The following is a 19,406-nucleotide window of genomic DNA, read 5'->3' as shown; positions in this document are numbered from 1 at the left end:
GAATGTAATGAAGTTCATGAACCATGAATAATATTGCTCATACCACAGGCTAAATGTGGAGCTCGATTCAATCGTACATTCATGCATAATTTGTGAGTTTATGAATATGATAGTAGACCTGTCAGAGAAGTTCAATATTTATGGCAGGTTGTCACTTTTGCTGATGATTTCTGCCAAGACGAGGTGTGTGTGCAAACACAACTCATTATCCCGGTCGTCAGATTAGGGCTTACCCGCACACTATGCGTGACATTCCCCACTCCCTGAGGAGCATTCCAGCCAGGCGCCATTTCATAGACGATCATAGATGCTAAACAAACTACATTAAAGTTTGCATCCTTCCGGGTACCCATTTAACACCTGGGCGGAGAGTGGCAAACGTAAATTAACTTCTAGCAAAAGGACATTAGAACCAGGCTGAGATTTGAACCACGTACCTAGTGATATACAGTCGGGTTACTTATCCACTATACCACTACGCCTCCACTTCATCTCTTCAACTTTATCTCAGTGTCTTTCTGCATAATAGATGGATTTCTTATCTTCTTCAATTTTGTGACTTTCGAATGCGAAATGGACTTTTAAAGCAGGATTCAGACAATAGACAGTCAAGTGAAACAATACTACCATATCTTTAGAGAATGAACTGTGGCATGAAATTTCACCTGGGGTAAAAGTATGTTATGAAAACAAATCGTCCCTATTTTCACGAAGTGACGGTAGTGAATGATAATCCCATACAATTTGCGTGCGGATTTTTCTCACTACCGTCACTTCGTGAAAACAGGAACGAAATGAAAACAAATGAAATTCAAACCATCTTTCTAAAGGGCAAAGGCAATTTTTTAGGTATACTGTACAAAAAGAATGCCAAATTTATACCGTCGTTTCACATGAAAAGATCTGTGCATCAGAAGAGAGAATTCCAATGCAGGCTCCAATTAATGATCAGGGTCAGAGCCAGGTTTATAAAATAACAGTGAATTTCATTATTTTCTTTTTCCTTTCTTTTCATGACTACAAATAAAATAATACATGGGTCTGGATGCCCTAAATTTCATGCCTGCAATGGAATATCTGTTTATTTTCTATCAAAAGTTCCTTATTTGCTATGGAGTTCATGCAAAAATCAGTATTTTGTAACAATCAAAACTGCATTCTACTATTTCCATCGATCAAAACCCTATCCTGAAATATTCCTTATAAAACTTTGACGTCTCTCAAATCAGACACACTAATCTTTTTATAGTTTTACATGCACTCACATTGAAAAAAGAAGGATAACCTAAAAAGAAAACAAACAGATGGATGTCCTGGCCAAGCGAAACAAACAAGGTATCGGCAAGATATTCACACCGTGTATGGAGAAGAATGTGAAAGACACACCGCGTTATAGCATCGCTCGTCGACACCTGTCATCGCGATCGTAATTTCAAGATCCGTCAGGTAAAACATAGTGCCACCATGAACAAATGTTGAATTTGTATCAAATTAATATAACATGGGCACGATGACATTCTCTGACATTTCTCAGGTGTGGGTATGGGTCGGTTCACCGGGATTAAATTGAGATTCCAGTTTCATTTAATTTCTTTCTCTCTCTCTCTCTCTCTCTCTCTCTCTCTCTCTCTCTCCATGAACTAAATTAGTAATCAACATCAATGTGTTGAGTGGCTGCTCTGTTTCATGAAAACTTTCTCAACTTGCATGTTCATGAAGAGGTGTTGTATAGTCTAGTGGATACTCCGCTGGACTGTGAACCGCTTAGTTTGCTGCGGCACTCATGTCATTTGGCATCAATATATTGATGTGCATTTGACACTCTCCACCCAGGTGTAATAAAATGGGTATCCAGGATTAACTTAAGCGCCTTTTTTTTTTTTTTTTTTCCATTTGAACAACTTTATTCAAAAGTGAATTTAAAAAAAAAACACCAAATAATTCCAAACGAAGATCAACACTTATCATTCTGTTAAATCTGTTAGATGAATTGAAACATAATTCGTGATCAAAATTAAGAGAGATTTGCCTCTAACTTAAGCGCCTTAATGCATAGTTACTTGTACATTTCTCTAAGATAGATCTTCAATAGAGAAATTGAGTAGTCTTCATATTATAAATCTTTTCAATGAACTATCAAAACACGACAAATGAAGAGCCCAAATGAAGAGCCCAATCAAAAAGCCTATACCTATCAGCTCAGGATATCCTAAGCCCCGTTTTTCCCAAAGAGGCGGTATAAAATCAACCTTTGAAAGAAAAAACTGCCGCTTTGAAATTAAAACCACTTTATGTGTTAATGAGGGAGAGACGGAGGCAATGTTGTGAAGCTCAATAAATACATATTTATCAGCACACCACACTCCCCACAGATACATGTAAACTCACTCATGTCTCACTGTATACAGCTAGTGTATGTAGAGCATGATGCAATTACTATTTTCTTTTCTGCTGTGGTTTTTTCGGAATGGTTTACCACCAAAAATGGGAGGGACGCTTTGGCCTTTAAAACTTGAACGTTTACCTGAAGATGTATAGTGTGGATGCTTTCAGCAGGATAAAAACCCAAGCATTATTATTGTGGAAATGATTTAATGGAAAATGGTTACTTGTTTTATAAAAACAGATGAAAAATGTTTGTAAAAGAACTTACATGACGTTCTATGAGGTTTAGTCTTTGTAGCTCAGCTTCTGTAGGGCAGTCACAAACAATCTGAAAGAAATAGGAAGATGGTAACAAATTAAAGAAGACTGTTAGGATTTGTGTATGAACATCATTCATTTTCTTCTGTATTAGATGGACATATTATTAAACAAACAAAAAATATCCCAATGCTAATTTCATATCTAATGCAGATTTCAAAAATATTATTAAAATTGTCAAAATCTAGGACCCAACTTCAACATCTTATTAACATTGAAGAAAACACCATTCCAAGCACTAACCATAATTTCAATGAAACTTTCATGAATCTTTAGACGATTGGAGCAAAGTACACTGCTTTAAATCCCATCTGTACTAGTTTACAGGAGAGATTAGACCACCCTGCAAGGTCACTGGACAGGTGGTTATGTCATCAAATCAGCTCTCAATTAGCATTAGAAAAAAAGGATCATGGGGGACCAATGGTCACAGATTAGATATTGTTTGCTATATAGAGGGCGCAAGTAGCTATAAGTAGTACAGTGGGGCTTTAAACACTGAACACCTCACTGCAGTTTTCATGTATATTGAAGACTAAAGCAAACACCCTGTTCAAGCCACTGTAAAAAAGGAAATCTCAATGCAACTTTCTCATTTTTAAATGGAGATTGAAGCACACACACTATATCTACGGTACATTCATTTCAAAACATCCCCTGCCTTTGAAGTTGGTACTGGTAAACAAAATCTTCTTTTTTTAAAGTTAGTTGCAGTAACACTGTCCCTATGGATGCATCTTTAACTCAATAATGTCATTTCAATTATACTTGTATTTGATTTGTTTGAAACTAGAAGGGCATTCACTCATATATTATGACACAGACTAAATGCCCTCCTGGCTCTGTATAGAATGATTAAAATTGCTGCATGTCAAATTTGACCATAGGATGATATAAATACTTAAAATAATATAAAGGGCATTTTAATAAACTTTATATACCTCACTTAAGTAATCCAGCAATCTGATAGGTCGAAATTGCATTCATAAACTTTAACTGTTCCCGAAAATTCCCAGTTACCATGGTTAAAACAGTTCTAAAATCCCAATAACCATGGCTACCGGGAAAATAGTTCAGTCTCCATGGTTACCCCATAGGTTTACATGTTAAAAAATGGTCTGAGCGATCGAGGATACCGTACGTGTGCGAAGAATTGGTCAGTAATTTCAATACAATTGAATCTCGATCGATCTTACCGACAATTTTATCTTGCATTGTTGACATGAAGACGAAAATAAACTTCCAAAAACAAAAAAACAACATCTGCCGATAGATCTTGATCTAAGTTCGTGCCAATATGCATTGCAAAAGTAAAAGAAGGGCCCGTTTAATGGAGCAGCGGCAAAGCATCCACCATGCGAAGCCGTTTTCAATCCATTTTAATGTACATAATATAGAAAACTGCTATTTATGGTGACAGAGCGCGCTGGCCGAGAGGTTTAAGGCGCTGACTTTAATTACATCACCTTTTGTACGCAAGAGATCGAATCCCATCTTCGACAAAAGTTTTATTTTTTTTTATTTTTTAGTCTATTTTTTTTGGCATATAAAAGTATTAATGACTGCTTTAATATTCGAGAAATAGTATAGTATTAATGACTGCTTTGAGAGAAATAGTTGTTTTTATACGCTCAAGGGAAGGTTAGAATTGTGCTATTACCCGAGGCGTGCCGAGGGGAATAGCCCAATTGTAACCTTCCCGAGAGCGTATAAAAACAACTATTTCTCGAATATTAAAGCAGTCATTAATACTTTTATATGCCGAAAAAAAATAGACTAAAAAATAAAAAATAAAAAATCCTTTTTTATTGGTCGAAGATGAGATTCGAACTCTTGCGTACAAAAGGTGATTTATTTAAAGTCAGCGCCTCAGACCTCTCGGCCATCGCGCGCTATTAAAATGCCTGGCAGTTTTGTACGATATATACATTAAAATGGATTGAAACCGGCTTCGCGTGTGATGAATGCTTCGCAAAAGCTCCATATACGGACTCTTCTTTTACTTTTTCAATGCATATTGGCACGAACTTAGATCAAGATCTATCGGCAGATGTTGTTTTTTTGTTTTTGGAAGTTTATTTTCGTCTTCATGTCAACAATGCAAGATAAAATTGTCGGTAAGATCGATCGAGATTCAATTGTATTGAAATTACCGACCAATTATTCGCACACATACGGTATCCTCCATCGCTCAAACCATTTTTTAACATGTAAACCTATGGGGTAACCATGGAGACTGACCTATTTTTTTAATAACCATGGTTATTAAAAAATATTAAATGTTTTAAGCATGGTTACCGGGAATTTTACAGGAACAGTTGAAGTTTATGAATGCAATTTCGACCAATCAGATGGCTGGATTACTTAAGTGAGGTATATAATTGTTTTTATACGCTCTCGGGAAGGTTACAATTGGGCTATTGCCCTCGGCACGCCTCGGGTAATAGCACAATTCTAACCTTCCCTTGAGCATATAAAAACAACTATTTCTCTCAAAGCAGTCATTAATACTATACTATAGCATCATGTATATTGGCTGATTAAAAATTTCCCTCCTTCACCATAACAGATCATTTTTTAATAAAATGAATAAAATATATTCTTATGTTCAGAACCGGAAGGTCAAACAGACAATACATCCATGAAAAAATTAATTTGAATTGAATTTATTTTCTCCTGCAACATACAAATTAAATTACATTTCAGAGAAACAACATATATACAACATTGAACAAGTACACAATATAATAGTAGAAATGTTGATATCTATAAAAAAAAAATTAAAAAATGCAACTGATAACACACTACCAAGAATTATTTATATGATATAACATTCTCCGCGGTGTCCATGAACATCCCTGGGACGACTTTCCTGCACTCTAGTCACACTACTACGTCCCTCTGACGTACCTATCGCACCGCTAGAACAAGACATCACTCTAGATTGTCATTAACGGATTACCGAGCAATCCCCTTTAAAAGTTTGCTGTCAAACGGGGGCTGTGAGAGATGATTTATTGTGCGTTCATCACTGCACATAAAGTTCACTGTACACATTAAAAAACATGTGAAGGCCATCCACTTAACTCCTGTGTTTTCATGACTGAACCTGGGAAAATATGTCCTGCAAAGCTGCACTGCTATGAAGTCTATAGATGCTCGACAGCGAGTCAATATTCACTCGATTAAAAGCCATACTTTTCATCAATTGAATATTTTAATGGACAGGAAAATTATACTCCTGGGATTTCCGGCATTCTGCATATTGATAATTCAGTATTTAAGTTTCCAGTCATTATAGGCATCATGTAGATAGCATCCATACCACGCATCATGCTCATGGCTTGGTTTTACCCCTATAAGGTAAAGTGACTTTTTGATCCTCATTCATGAATATTCATAGCTGTGATGTCACATCAGGATTTACTCTATTGAATGCAATTTTAAAATACACAATTAACTTTTTTCCAACATTTTTGCAGATTGACGTTTTCTAGTCATATTCATTCAAATATGTGACATTTGAAGGGGGCAAAAACCCTCCATTATAAATAATATTTTATTAATCAGATTTTTCTCAAAAACTCTACAAATGCATTAGATTTATTTCCTTTTGTAGTATCCTCTAATAATATCTCCCTCCCTGCAGATAACAGAATAACTGAGTAGTTCTATCGAACAAAGAAAAACAAAATTGACACAAATATTCCCTTTCAAAGATTTCGCCTGACTATATAAACTGGAAGCCCTTGTTCTTAAGACACTCATCAAAATCAATACATTTCTCTACAAGCCAAAATATGATATACTGAAAATGATGCCTCGAGCAGGGAAAAGTGTTCCTTATCCTTTACATGGAAAAGGCCTCATGAGCAGAGATGTACTTTTCCTTTATTTTTTCTCTCCTTTTTTTAATGTTTTTACATTCCATCAAGCACCTAGGGTATCAAATGCACGGTGCCAGGTTTCACGATCAATTTTCCCTTCTACATCTCCGATGAAGATACATAATCCTACGCTACGAGAAGACCGGGAGAGGCGGATGCGATTTCAGCCCTGTAATGTACAATGTGAATGGCCAAGATCGATGGGTGTAGATTGTGTACCTCAAGGACACCTACTTGGCCCATTTCTCTTCGTAGTGGAAGATGAGCCCCCGTGTAGAACGCTCCTTCTGCGGTTGCGGTCTTAAGGCTTTAAGGTAAGTGCATGTCGGAGATGAAGTGCTTGTCGATAAGATTAGCTTTAAAAACCTTGGATCTACGTACTCACGCCTTCCAAATATATCCCTGAATCTCCTTGAGGTTGACCTTCACGTTAGGCGCATTGGCCCATATTTTTTCAAGCGGGCAAGTTTTAAACCTGGCTTAACTTAGTTCGCTGAGTTATGGAAGGCCATGCGTCAACTTTCATTTTTTGTGTAAACTACTATTAATATCAAACAAAATAAAGAAATAAAAATGTATGTTGGTATTGAAATTAAATGAGAAATTACTTTCAGGAAACGAGTTGTGTAACCTTGTTTAGTTTGAGAATTAAAGTGATTTGTATAAAAACAAATGAGGAGATCAAATAGGTCTGATGTTTGGCACTCCATAAATTCTATGCACTTTGGCAGGGTTTAAAGAGAATCGGTAACATTGTTCAGATGAAAGATAGTGGTGCTAAGGTAGTGACTTCAATGCTAGATGTACAATTAAAGATAATCTGAAAATTTGAGGGAAAACGGACCATTATTCATCGTACAAATTGAGAAAAACTGATCTGATTGATTCCTTAATTCTCCCAACTATATTATTGCAATTTAATTACATTTTAGGTGAATGGGAATCGTCACTAAGCAATAACATGGCTCTACATTCCATTCCAGACATTTAAGTGTTGACAGATTTTTTATAGCCTGTTTTATGTCTTTTTTTTCATGGAAAAACGGTTGGGAAAAATTCAAAAATAGTTGGGAGAATTTACTGTTAATCACTGTTAGAGGGTGTCATACATCAACTCCTTCAAAGAAAACCATAGATATCTTTGTGGTTTGAGAATTTTTTCAGGATTTTTTGCGTGTCAGAGGGTTAGTACAGTAGAAGGAATATAGTAAGTAACATTTTATACAAAAATTAAGCAATTTTTTCATCAACCTTCAACAATGTTACCAAGTCACTTTAAACATGGCATAAACTGAGGCAACTTTCAAGAATATGGGCATTTATCAATGCTCCAACTTTTGTTCTACAAAGTACAAAGGCTGCTTATAAAAGTTTGGAAAAGCACAACCCATTTTGAGTCAGATTAATGTGCAATGATAGAGTATGGAAAAGGCATCAACCCATTTCGAGTTAGATTAAAGTACTACAATAGAGTTCGCAAAATTCATCGACCCATTTTCAATAAGATTAATGAGGTATTTTCAGCTAAGCTAGCTACTTCCTGCATCGTAATGTCCATTAATACTTAAATTAATGTGTACTTGTTTTATGATTGAAAATCAAAGTGGTATAGGGCTTGGCATGATTACATCATAATTCATAAATGCATTAGCAAACTTTAGTCAGAACCATCTACCTCATACATGTTTTAGTTATACAGCATTATGACATAGTCCCACATGAGGTAAATCATGTATAGCAATGCATTCTTGCCTCGAGCGGGTTTTGCTTGTTGAGTCTTGTATGTGTAATCATTTATCAATGTAACATCTGGTGTAATGATCTTGCTAATATGTGATTCCCGAGAGTATAATTAAAATGTACTTGCACCAATGCATAAAAAGGTCATTGCTGCGTTTCAATACACCGAACTGCTCCTGTCCAATCCACTACCGCAATTAACAGACTCATGTCGATTGCATTTCATCATTTCTATTAAAGCATTAATTATTTTGATCATGGATGGCATGTAAAGGCATAGATGACTTGTTAATTATCCAGACTATCGTATTGCAAAACAATTGCAAGTCAACTTATGGCATTCATTAAACGAGAATCAACCCCATCCACCATGGACTAGTATACAGCAAGCTTCAAGGGAACCGATCATCAAAAGATCTTTGCTGTGTATATCTGAGGTTCAATGCTGGTATATATATATCTGTACTTGTATACTATTTGCAAAATAGCAGCTTCCTAATATTAGTAAGAACTGTTAAGATACATATTGCATGTTAAAATGCACTCTAAAAGTATTATTCAAATTGATCACGACTTGAGAACACTCTCAACTTTGAATTAAACAGATAGGAGATCTTTAAGTTTATGATTAATCAGAGGTCTTATAATCAAAATAGATCCCAGGTTTCCCCCTTCAATATGTTGCTTAATCCCTAACAAATCTGAATATGTCATATAAACTGTGTGGGAAATTGTCTTAAAATACAATCATTATACCACTGAGTCTCTATATGATTCAACAGTTTCAGCTCAAAATATGTAAGTGTGAGAGCTAAGCAATTTCATAAAATTTATGGGTAACCAAATCTTCTGTGTCTTTGCTTTACAAAAGCACCTCCTTGAGAGGTGGAGAAAAAAAGGAATGTTAATAAACAGTTAATCATTGCTATATTAACGCAGTTCCTCCTTCTCAAGAGCACAGCTGTCATACAGTGACATGTCCATTAAAGTGATGGCAATCATGTTGATTACATTTTCCTACTCTATTTTTATTCATCCTTGGCCAGAACACAAATAAAATTCTTTGCAATCTTTTCCATCTTCGCTCCTTCAATGATGAACAAAAGTAAGCATCTCTGGATCTTGTTTCATCTTTACATTCTGACACTAACTAATAATATTTTGAAAATGTAAACTTTTCTATGAGACGAACAAAAATGATTTCGAAGTGACAATAAACACTTTATATTATCAGAGTTTCCTTTCTGCAATTTCTTTATCTCTTAGTTTGTTCTTTTTTTTTGATAATTATATCCTCTGAATAATACCAGCCCTTTATTTTCAATGTGAACCCTTTCGTTCCCACAGGTGGGTAAACACCCCCCCCCCCCCTCCCCCATGTCTAACACTAAACCTCATAATCATGTACCTCTACAAATCTTGAATTCCTTCTAATTTCCTGGGCTTCATGTAAATCATTTAAAATGGGCCAATCCCTACATCTTAGTATCCCTCAAGAACAGGTGCTCCAGTTTTGCCCAAAATCTGGTCTTCTCATGATTTTGCATCTTAATGTCTTAATTTTCTACAGCGATCATCTACCTCTGTGGCCTTCCAAACAGCTGCCATGTATATCAATGTCGGACACAAAACAGGTTAACAAAACAAGATTTATAACAAAACCAATATGGAGCAAGTGATCTTCAGCCTTCGCAATAGAAGGTTTGAATATGGGCATCAATCTATATTTGCCACTCTCTACCCAGATATGAAATAGGAACCTGGTAGGATGCCAAAAGCAAATGGGGAAGGGTTTTGCCATGTGCCTTCATAAACACCTATGTCAACACATTACCTTCTGGACCCAGATGGTTTCTGTATAAAGCCTATGGGAATATGATAATTCAGTAGTCAGCAGGTTAAAGGAATACACCCCAACGAGAGAAGATGATGTGCTTTGAAGCCTCAGATATTAAAATTCAATAATAAATAATAATGGTCATTCATCATGCTTTTCAAACAGTTGTTAGAATTTGCTGAATACATTAATCTATGTTTTAAATGTCATCTTCATAAGATGTGAAACCACCCATTTTCCTCCTCCTCCTCCTCCTCCCTCCTCCCTCCTCCCTCCTCCTCCTTCCTCCTTCCTCCTTCCTCCTCCTTCCTCCTTCCTCCTTCCTCCTTCCTCCTTCCTCCTTCTTCTTCTTCTTCTTCTTCTTCTTCTTCTTCTTCTTCTTCTTTTCTTCCTCTTCCTCCTCCTCCTCCTTCTTCTTTATATTACTATTATCAATGCCATTTAGCTTATAACTGATTTGCATTCACTCATATACTGAGTTCACGGATTCTGTGTTATCTAGACAAGATGTAAAACAACTGACATCCAAATAACATGAAGATGGATGACGATTGCCATGGCAACAAACGACAAAAGTGATGTACAGATAAATGGGTGCGGTATTCATTGCTCCACAATATAAAAAATGGGGTCAAATTTAATAATGAGCATACTGATGAATTCTATTTCAGTGGGAAATGTCTGTCAAAATTTAATTCATATTTCTATATTAATCCACTATTCATGGGCAATATCCATAAAGGTATGTGACAAGCGTTGCTCTACATGGATATTTGTACAGTTTACTATTTCTCTTTAAATTTTCACTCCTTTTCTCTTATAAATGTCATGTTTTCATTTTTGCATGGGTGTTTAATTCCATCTTAAATGGATTGGGTATCTTTCTCTCAGATTCTTTAAAAAATCTTGCATTTAGCTCATGCTGCAATCATAATTATAAACCTTTAGGTCAGTCAGGAACCCAAGACTTTTACAAGCAGATCGCCTGTCTGATTATCAAGATATTTATGATTGGAAATCAAAATTTCAATAACCGTTTTGATAACACTACAGTCAATTGGGAAAATGAGTATGGTAAAACCAGTCACTTAAAGATTTTTACTTTTGAGGCACTTCATGATCATTTTGAAGCACAATTTTTTTTTCGGGCTTCAATATAACACCATATCACAAACACTGATAACACATAGGGCGCGTCCATCTCAGATTTAACATTGTTAAACGATGCCTTTAAGTATCTGGAAAACTTCACAGTAGAAGAGAGATGAGCTCATTAGCCAGTTCATCAATTGTTACTCTAAATCTATGTCTCTCAGCAAGCATCTCTTCATGCTGATGACAAGGTATGGGCTGGTTACGTGCGACCCATCGCATGCTAGCCACTACAGAATCTTCCTTGCCGGTAACCGACACCCCAATGATGCTCTCAGCTGTAGGAGGACCTGACGATGAGTCACTCATGCATGACCAGGCAGTCACCGGGAAAGGTGAGGGTCAAGGGTCAACAGGTAATCAAGGACCTACTCTAGAGTAAATTTGGTTCTGGGAAAGGTCGCGGAACAAAAAACTTCTATGTTCTGGCTTTGTCCTGGACACTCACTTTCAAGGAAAATAGAGCACAAGCATTTCAAAATGAAGGGAATGATGGAATACAAAATCAAGATTGTGATATCAACTTGAAATGCATGACATGTATCTTTACGATGAGGGGGAAGGGGAAGGGAATATGTAGAGCAATGAGGGGAAACAAGGGGAAAAGGAAAAGTGACATACAAGGTAGATTACAGTTGTTGGTTTGTGCTAGCCGCCCAGTCCAAAGAATTTCTTCTGAGACACTGGTTGGTATACAGAAAAGACAGGAAAATGGGAAAGAACTCATAATTTTTCAAAGGTCACAAAATGTGATAGCAAGCAAGAAAGGAGTTGCATTTTTACTGAGTTGTTACAATATGTGTGTGGGCATTCAACACTTGCATGACATATACATGTAAGGAAGAGTATAATTGCTCCAGCATCAATGTGGAATTTCTGAGTGTTGACTTGAGAGGTGTAGATTACAAGCAAGCATGCTAAGTGAAATTTCCACCGAAGTGTTTGAAGTATGTGTGCATGTCTCCCCTTACAAAAGAAATTGTAATTGCACTGTCAAGATTTCTAGCATGCACAACCGTGTCCCATGCCACATATCGCTTTCTCCGCTTTGAACTCTCTCTGCTACAGATTAAAATCCTGTTTTGATGTATATTGTACATGTACATACACACTGCATGTGTGACAAAAGTTGATTGTGGTAGTCCAATGTTCGTTCTGTTAGTCGACCAGGGTGGATAAAGAGTTAAACAAAAAGATGAGTTCTGATAGCTCTAGGTGGAAAATAATTTGAGAGCTCTATTCTTTTTTTCATTTCTCATATGGAGAAATGTCATGTCTCAGCATTGCTCTTTTAGTGTTTAAAGCTAACGACCGAGATATATTTCCACATGTTTGTATAGTACCATGTAACCATTCTTGTGTCCAGTGCTTTTCATTGCACATTTAAAGCAAATTACCGGTATGTCATTTTGTTATGATCTGAATGATGCCAACATCTCACAATACACATTTTACCTACCAAATATATAATCATCCTTTCAGAATAATCTCTATAATTATTGTAGGAGATACTTTTGTGCAAATGTCCTACTTGACTAAAAAAAGGAACATGATTTCTTCTATTTATCCTTTATTTGAAAAACGAGTTCGACAGCAACGTTTCAACTGAAAATACATATGAATAGGGCAACAACATCACACAGCTATCTAACATATCGTCACTGCTCTCTTAAGAGTCCATCATGACAGGTATCCCCTACCCCATCTCCCATATCATCAATCAACAGAACTGAGTACTGGTCTTGCCGCCACGGACCGACCGACCGCTGGGCCAATTATCACCAGATTGTTTTGCGAGACAACATTCCCCCCTGACACCATATCCTCCCCCAATTTCCAATCAAGACTCGGCACACTTTCTCCTTCCGTCTTCCCCGAACATCTTTGAACGGTTTCAATAAATGACCGTCAAGCTAGGCGTAAGCAATCAGCATCATCATCATCATCATCACGCAGAGAGTTGGGGAATGCAAGTCGTCACCACCACAGACCGATCATTGTTTGTTGATCTTTCAGGGGAGTGTTTCACAAAGATCCCAAGTCAAACTTAACCCTAAGTCGGACTTGAACATTATGGAGAGCCATTTGTAGCCTTAAAATAAAATACATTAAAAAGCAAAGATGCCAGATATTTTAGACTTTTCATAAACTTCACATCAAGAACATGAAATCTCCTTGTTAAAAGAAAATATGAATGTTTTGAATCAACATTCTATGCCTTTTAAAATAACTTTTACAAAACATTTTCAAAGATGCTAACAGCTTTCCACAACTGTTCAGTCCAACTTAGAGATAAATTCAACTAAGGATCTTTGTGAAACACCCCCCTGGTTTATAGCTTGTACTCTATGATAAATGTTTGGGTCATCACAACCCATTAGGAAATAAACATAGGGTTGGTGTTTTGATTACGATATCAATCTTGATCACACAAGAGAAATGGAGCCTTGTTGATATGCAAGATCAACAAAAAGTTCTATACTGCAATTAATGTTGCATGAATAATCTTCAGGCATCAATACATGCAGTTCATTACTTCCTGTTCAATCAAATTCAATCACAGAAATAACTCTGTATCGAGTTGAATTGAAACATGTGTGGAGTGAGATGGAAATCATCTCCAATAGATGATAGCTGGATTGAGGGTTAAATAGTGGTTAGAATTTTGAGCATCGATCAGCTTTGCCCATTGCATAATTGCATAGGTATGCAAGCCATATACAAAATTAAAGAAGAAACTGTATAAAGATCATTTAAAAAAGATATATTAAATATATTATCCAAAAAAAAGTGTTTCCCATCAAACTGTTTGGGGATTATGTCCATGTAGAAATAAGAAGAGTCACATGCAAAAATCTATTTCTACGTCATCATCAGGCTTTACCAATTCCTTGATTAGAAGAACCAACCTCTAACACCTGATTATTGATATAAACTTGATCAGAACCATGTCTGCAGCAATATCCAACACAGACAGACATGCACCATTGGTAACCCCATCTCATGCGGTTCATACCATCTCTCAGCTCTGCGTGGAAACTGTATCTCATAGCTTCCGACAAACACATTTACAGTACGATTCATCAAGGCGCAGTGGTGATTTGTTACATCAAGGCACAGTGGTGATTTGTTACATCTTCATTCCGCTAAGAAATGGTCTCACGGCTCGCCAATTGAATGTTATTCAGGGATAACGGAACATTTTGCGACGCTCTTGGGAGCAACTTTGAAGATGAGATTTCAGGAAAGTTTGATTTGGAATCGTATCAGGTTTTGATTGGGTTTGGCTAGACAAACTTTATTTAGCTTATATAAACAACAACAGCATCTATAACTTATCACATTCTTCTTTGCAACAAAGATCATGCTGTTCTTGTAGAAATAATTAAGGTTTTCAAAACATTGGTTATCTCTCTAAAAGTCTCTAGCCACCATTTTGATTAGTGGTTACAGAGGAGACAAATAAAAACACACACAGTAAAAGATGACTCAATGTCCTAGAGAGGTAAGGAGAGTAAAGAAACAAATAAATAGAGGGAGGAAAAATGAGAATGGCTAATGAGGATCTACCACAAATTCTAAAACTACAGGAAAGACAAGTTTTTTTCATCTTTCTGATGATCAAGTACAGACCAATTCGTTTTCTCTTTTTGCATTGCAAAATCAAAACTATTGGACAGAGACTTGTTTCAAAAAGCACTTGTAAATTCAGGTCGCTTTGGAAAATTCAAAGAAAAGAACGTTTGTTGTTTATTTCTCTACTTGAAGAACATAATCATAGACACTTGTCATAGAGCGCCGTATGGCAGCCGTGCTAAAGCCAGGGTAATAATCGAGAGCGCCAGGAGGGTCAAATCTGACTGACATGAGTGCTATACAAGAACCCACTATTATTATTATTATTATAACACTTGTCAAATTAGATCACACTGGAATATTCACACTCACTATACTGCCTCTTCCAATGAACTTTAATCATCAATATAGAAAGCCGACTGCTATGATGCTTACATTTTATTCTGTTGAGTACATTTTGAAGAAACCAGAATCATGAAAAAAGATTGGATGATATAAGCTCATCAATCAAAAATCTTCCTAAGGTTTTCACTCTATGTTTTTAAGGCACATTCAGACAAAACATGGTAAACGGGCTAAAGAAAAAAATGACTCTCTTCAAAGGCCAAATAACATTGATTTATGCGTAAATAAAAGGGAGATGTGCCTGCTTGCACCAAGGATCCCAGGCATTCTTATGATACCATAGTCACTATGTCAAACTGATCCAACGCCGACTTTAAAGTGACTGATTCTTGGCCATTTCGAATAATGTAACTTTTTGTTCGGTCTGTTTTCTGTCCGATTTTTTTTCTCACTAGTGTGATTGGGTGTGTGTGTGTGTGTGTGTGTGTGTGTGTATTGGGTTTTTACAGACGTGTATCAATCAGATATGATTAATTACGTCTGGGGATCGACTTTTAACATCACCATCCGAAAGACGTGACTCAGTTTCTAACGCCCGTCCTCTGCTAAATCATTTATTACATAAATCATACTCTTGTTTGTTCATTGGTTTGTTTTACCTAACCGCTATAACGACCTCTGCTCTACACCACTGAGCCATCGCTCCCCCTAAGCTTTAGTCATTACATTTGCTGCCGTGGTGGAATCTTTGCGGAAGTTTATCACATTTGTGAATGTGCACGGCTTTAAACAGGATATCCTTGATATGCTCATATAATTATTTTTTGTTCGGTCCGTTGTCGGTCTGCTTCAGGTCTCACCAGTGTGACTGAATGGGGTATCAACTATCTGTATATTACATGAAGCTAAGCTTTTATAGTCATTTCATTCGCTGCCGTGGCATTTTCTTTGAGGTGGTTCAACCCCTCACGTGTAAAGGGGGCTTTGAACAGGATATCCTTGATCTGCTCATATCATTAATGTCAACCCGGAGTCGGATTCAATCCCTCAAAATCTTCCAAGAGAGGAGAGTCATCAGTTCCCCCCCTCGAGAAGCATCCTATTCTAAGTAATCAATCCATAACATACTCTCATCTTGCAGTCACATTCAAAGAACGTTTAGGAGACGGGAACGCGACATTTGCTGCGGCGTCCGTTACCTACGGGCACCTCCGGGCATCGTTTCGTCAAAGATATTGGGTTCGAGATTGGCTTGCGATTACATTCCAAGTTAGGTTTAAGTTTAAGTTTAAAGGCAGGGTTAAGGTAAGGTAGAGTATTTTCACTGTTGCACAAGAATAGATCTTAAAGGTAAAGACCAGTTTTGGAAACGCCCCCCTCTCAAAAAATGAAATGGAAGCTCTTATTACCAATCATGTGAAAGAATATGTTTTGACTAATACGTGATGATACAAATTTTGGTAAATTATTATATCTATTTGGAACTGATAGATATCGCGCACATGTCGCATAATCCCATATACATCTCTCTGTGTACAGTGCTTGTTACTTTACAAAGACTGGACCAAATTTATTATGATTTTGATGACTCCAGAACCTTGCAGTGCACACCAATTCTTACATGGTACATGTTCAACTTTATCTGATCCATTCCACACCTTTTCTTTCACAATGCAATCGCATTTACCAGAACTCACCTTTAAAGGCAGGGTTAAAGTTTAGTTAGGTAGAGCATTTTCATTGGAATATAAGTTGTACAATCAGAATAGCTCTTACAATCAAGTTTAACCCATAGGGGGATTTCACTGAAGAAAAATTATCAAGGTCCAGGGTAACAATTGACAGAACCTACATACTACTCAGGCTATTCAATGACTTTCCCATTTAAAATACTCCAAAAAGGGTACTAAAATTAAAACTGCCAATCAAAAACTGAATGCTCTTTAAGTAATACCAATTTAATAAGCGGAAGGGGGGGGGGAGCAATAGCATGGAAGCTTTTTCATATTTCTTCAAGTCTTAATAAGCACATATGCTGTGTGCATAAAGTTAATGTCAGTAGAGATTAGTAAGAGTAAAGAGCAATATCTCATACAATATGGTTCTGTTCACAACTTAAAATGCGAAGGTTGTGGGTTTGATCCCAGACACGGCATTAATGTCCTTGGGCAAGGGGGAGGGGGGAAAGCAATTGCATGGAAGCTTTTTCATATTTCTTCAAGTCTTGTTTAGTTTTCATGTGCACACTGTATGCATCAAGTAAACATCGACAGTTAAGTGTGGGCACAAGGAGAAAGATTGTTTACATATGCATATGTCATGCAATATGGATGTGCCTCTCATACAGTATGGTCTGCTCAAAACAAGAAGGGGATCAACTCTGTGTTAAAGTGACTAGGTAAAATTGAAGGTGCCACTGTGCGACACCCTCTAGCAGTAAATTATCCCAACCACTTTTGAATTTTCCCAACCGTTTTTCCATGAAAATAAGACATAAGACAGGCTTTTGAAAACCTTTCAACACTTAAATGTCTGGAATTCTATATAGAGCAAATTCATTTCTTCGTGAAGATTAAAATTCACCTAAAATGTAATTAAATTGTAATAATATAGTTGGGAGAATTAAGGAATCGATCAGATCAGTTTTTCCCAACTTTTATCATTAATAATGGTCAGTTTTCACTCAAACTTTCAGATTATCTTTATTTGCACATCTAGCATTGAAGTCACTACCTTAGGACCATTTCCTCTCATCTGAACACTGTTACCAAGTCCCTTTAATAAAGTATACAAGATGGACAAAATGATTGTCTGTTCGGAGCCAGAATGGCGCTATCTCTGTGTTAAAGTAGATCAATGAATGACCTTCTGGCTCCAAACAGATGATATGGTCTTCTTTAAGAAGATTTCCTTTCCCACACTGAAGAAGTAATACTGAATAGATTAAACGCAATCCCTGATCGTGGCTGATAATAATAATATTAATCTGCATTTGAATACCGCTTATGTGAAATAACACCCTTGAGCGCTTTACAGATATCGTTACCCCTGTCTTTGAATTCATTCACGCACAATGTGTACCAATGTGTACCAACTAACACAAAGGCATTTTTGTCATCCTACCCCCTCCCCATTTCTCTCCTGGGTATAAAGTGGCAAATGTAGATTGATGCCTTGCCAAAGGACATCAGTGCCGTGACAGTGATCAATCCCACAACCTTTGCATTTTCAAGTGGAGTGCTTAAGGCGCTCGACTACGACACAGACTTCATTCTCCCCTTGATTCATTTACGCACAATGTGTACCAATGTGAGGGCATATGGCAATTACTATTAACACAAACACATTTTTCATCCTACCAGGTCCCCATTTCTCTCCTGGGTATGGAGTGGCAAATGTAGATTAATGCCTGGCCAAAGAACACTAGTGCTGTGTCGGGGATCAAACTCAAGACCTTTGCATTTCAAATGGAGTACCTAAGGCGCTCGACTACGACACATATAGACTTCAATCTTCCCTTGATTCATTCACTCACAATGTGTACCAATGTGAGCTCATATGGCAATTATATACTAGCACCAAGGCTTTCGTCATCCTACCATTTCCCCATTTCTCTCCTGGGTATGCAGTGGCAAATGTAGATTAATGCCTCACCAAAGGACATCAGTGCCGTAACAGTGATCAATCCCACAACCTTTGCATTTCAAGTGAAGTGCTGAAGGCGCTCGACTACGACACAGACTTCAATCTCCCCTTGGAATGATCGAGGCAGGCTCCTTCAGAAGGTGCCTGTAAGCAAAGGCACCTTGACTGACAGTTAGACTGACAGGGGTGCGTGAGAAAGACAAGCTTGTTTCACGCTTCATTAACAATTTCCTAACGCGATTGACCACTGCTGAGTTTCTTGTTCTTGTTCTCATGCGCTGATCAAAGAAGCGTGAAACAAATGCCAATCTTTGTACAGCTCTCTGGTAATTGCCTATTTCCTGCTCAGATCTGTTTCATATCCCATTATCGGGTCAGATGGCTCCCCATTCCACTTCTTAAGTATTAGTCTTTTAAATATAAATTTCTTGCATATTGATGCATATGTGTGCTTTATGTGTGCTATATTCACTCAATATGAAAACAGTGATAATGTCATGAAACAGTGTTAAAGGCATAAA

The sequence above is a fragment of the Strongylocentrotus purpuratus genome, unplaced genomic scaffold (assembly GCF_000002235.5).
Source record: "Strongylocentrotus purpuratus isolate Spur 01 unplaced genomic scaffold, Spur_5.0 spur5_scaffold_11, whole genome shotgun sequence".
In the NCBI taxonomy this organism is placed as follows: Eukaryota; Metazoa; Echinodermata; class Echinoidea; order Camarodonta; family Strongylocentrotidae; genus Strongylocentrotus; species Strongylocentrotus purpuratus.
Note: the sequence above shows the minus strand (reverse complement) of the source record.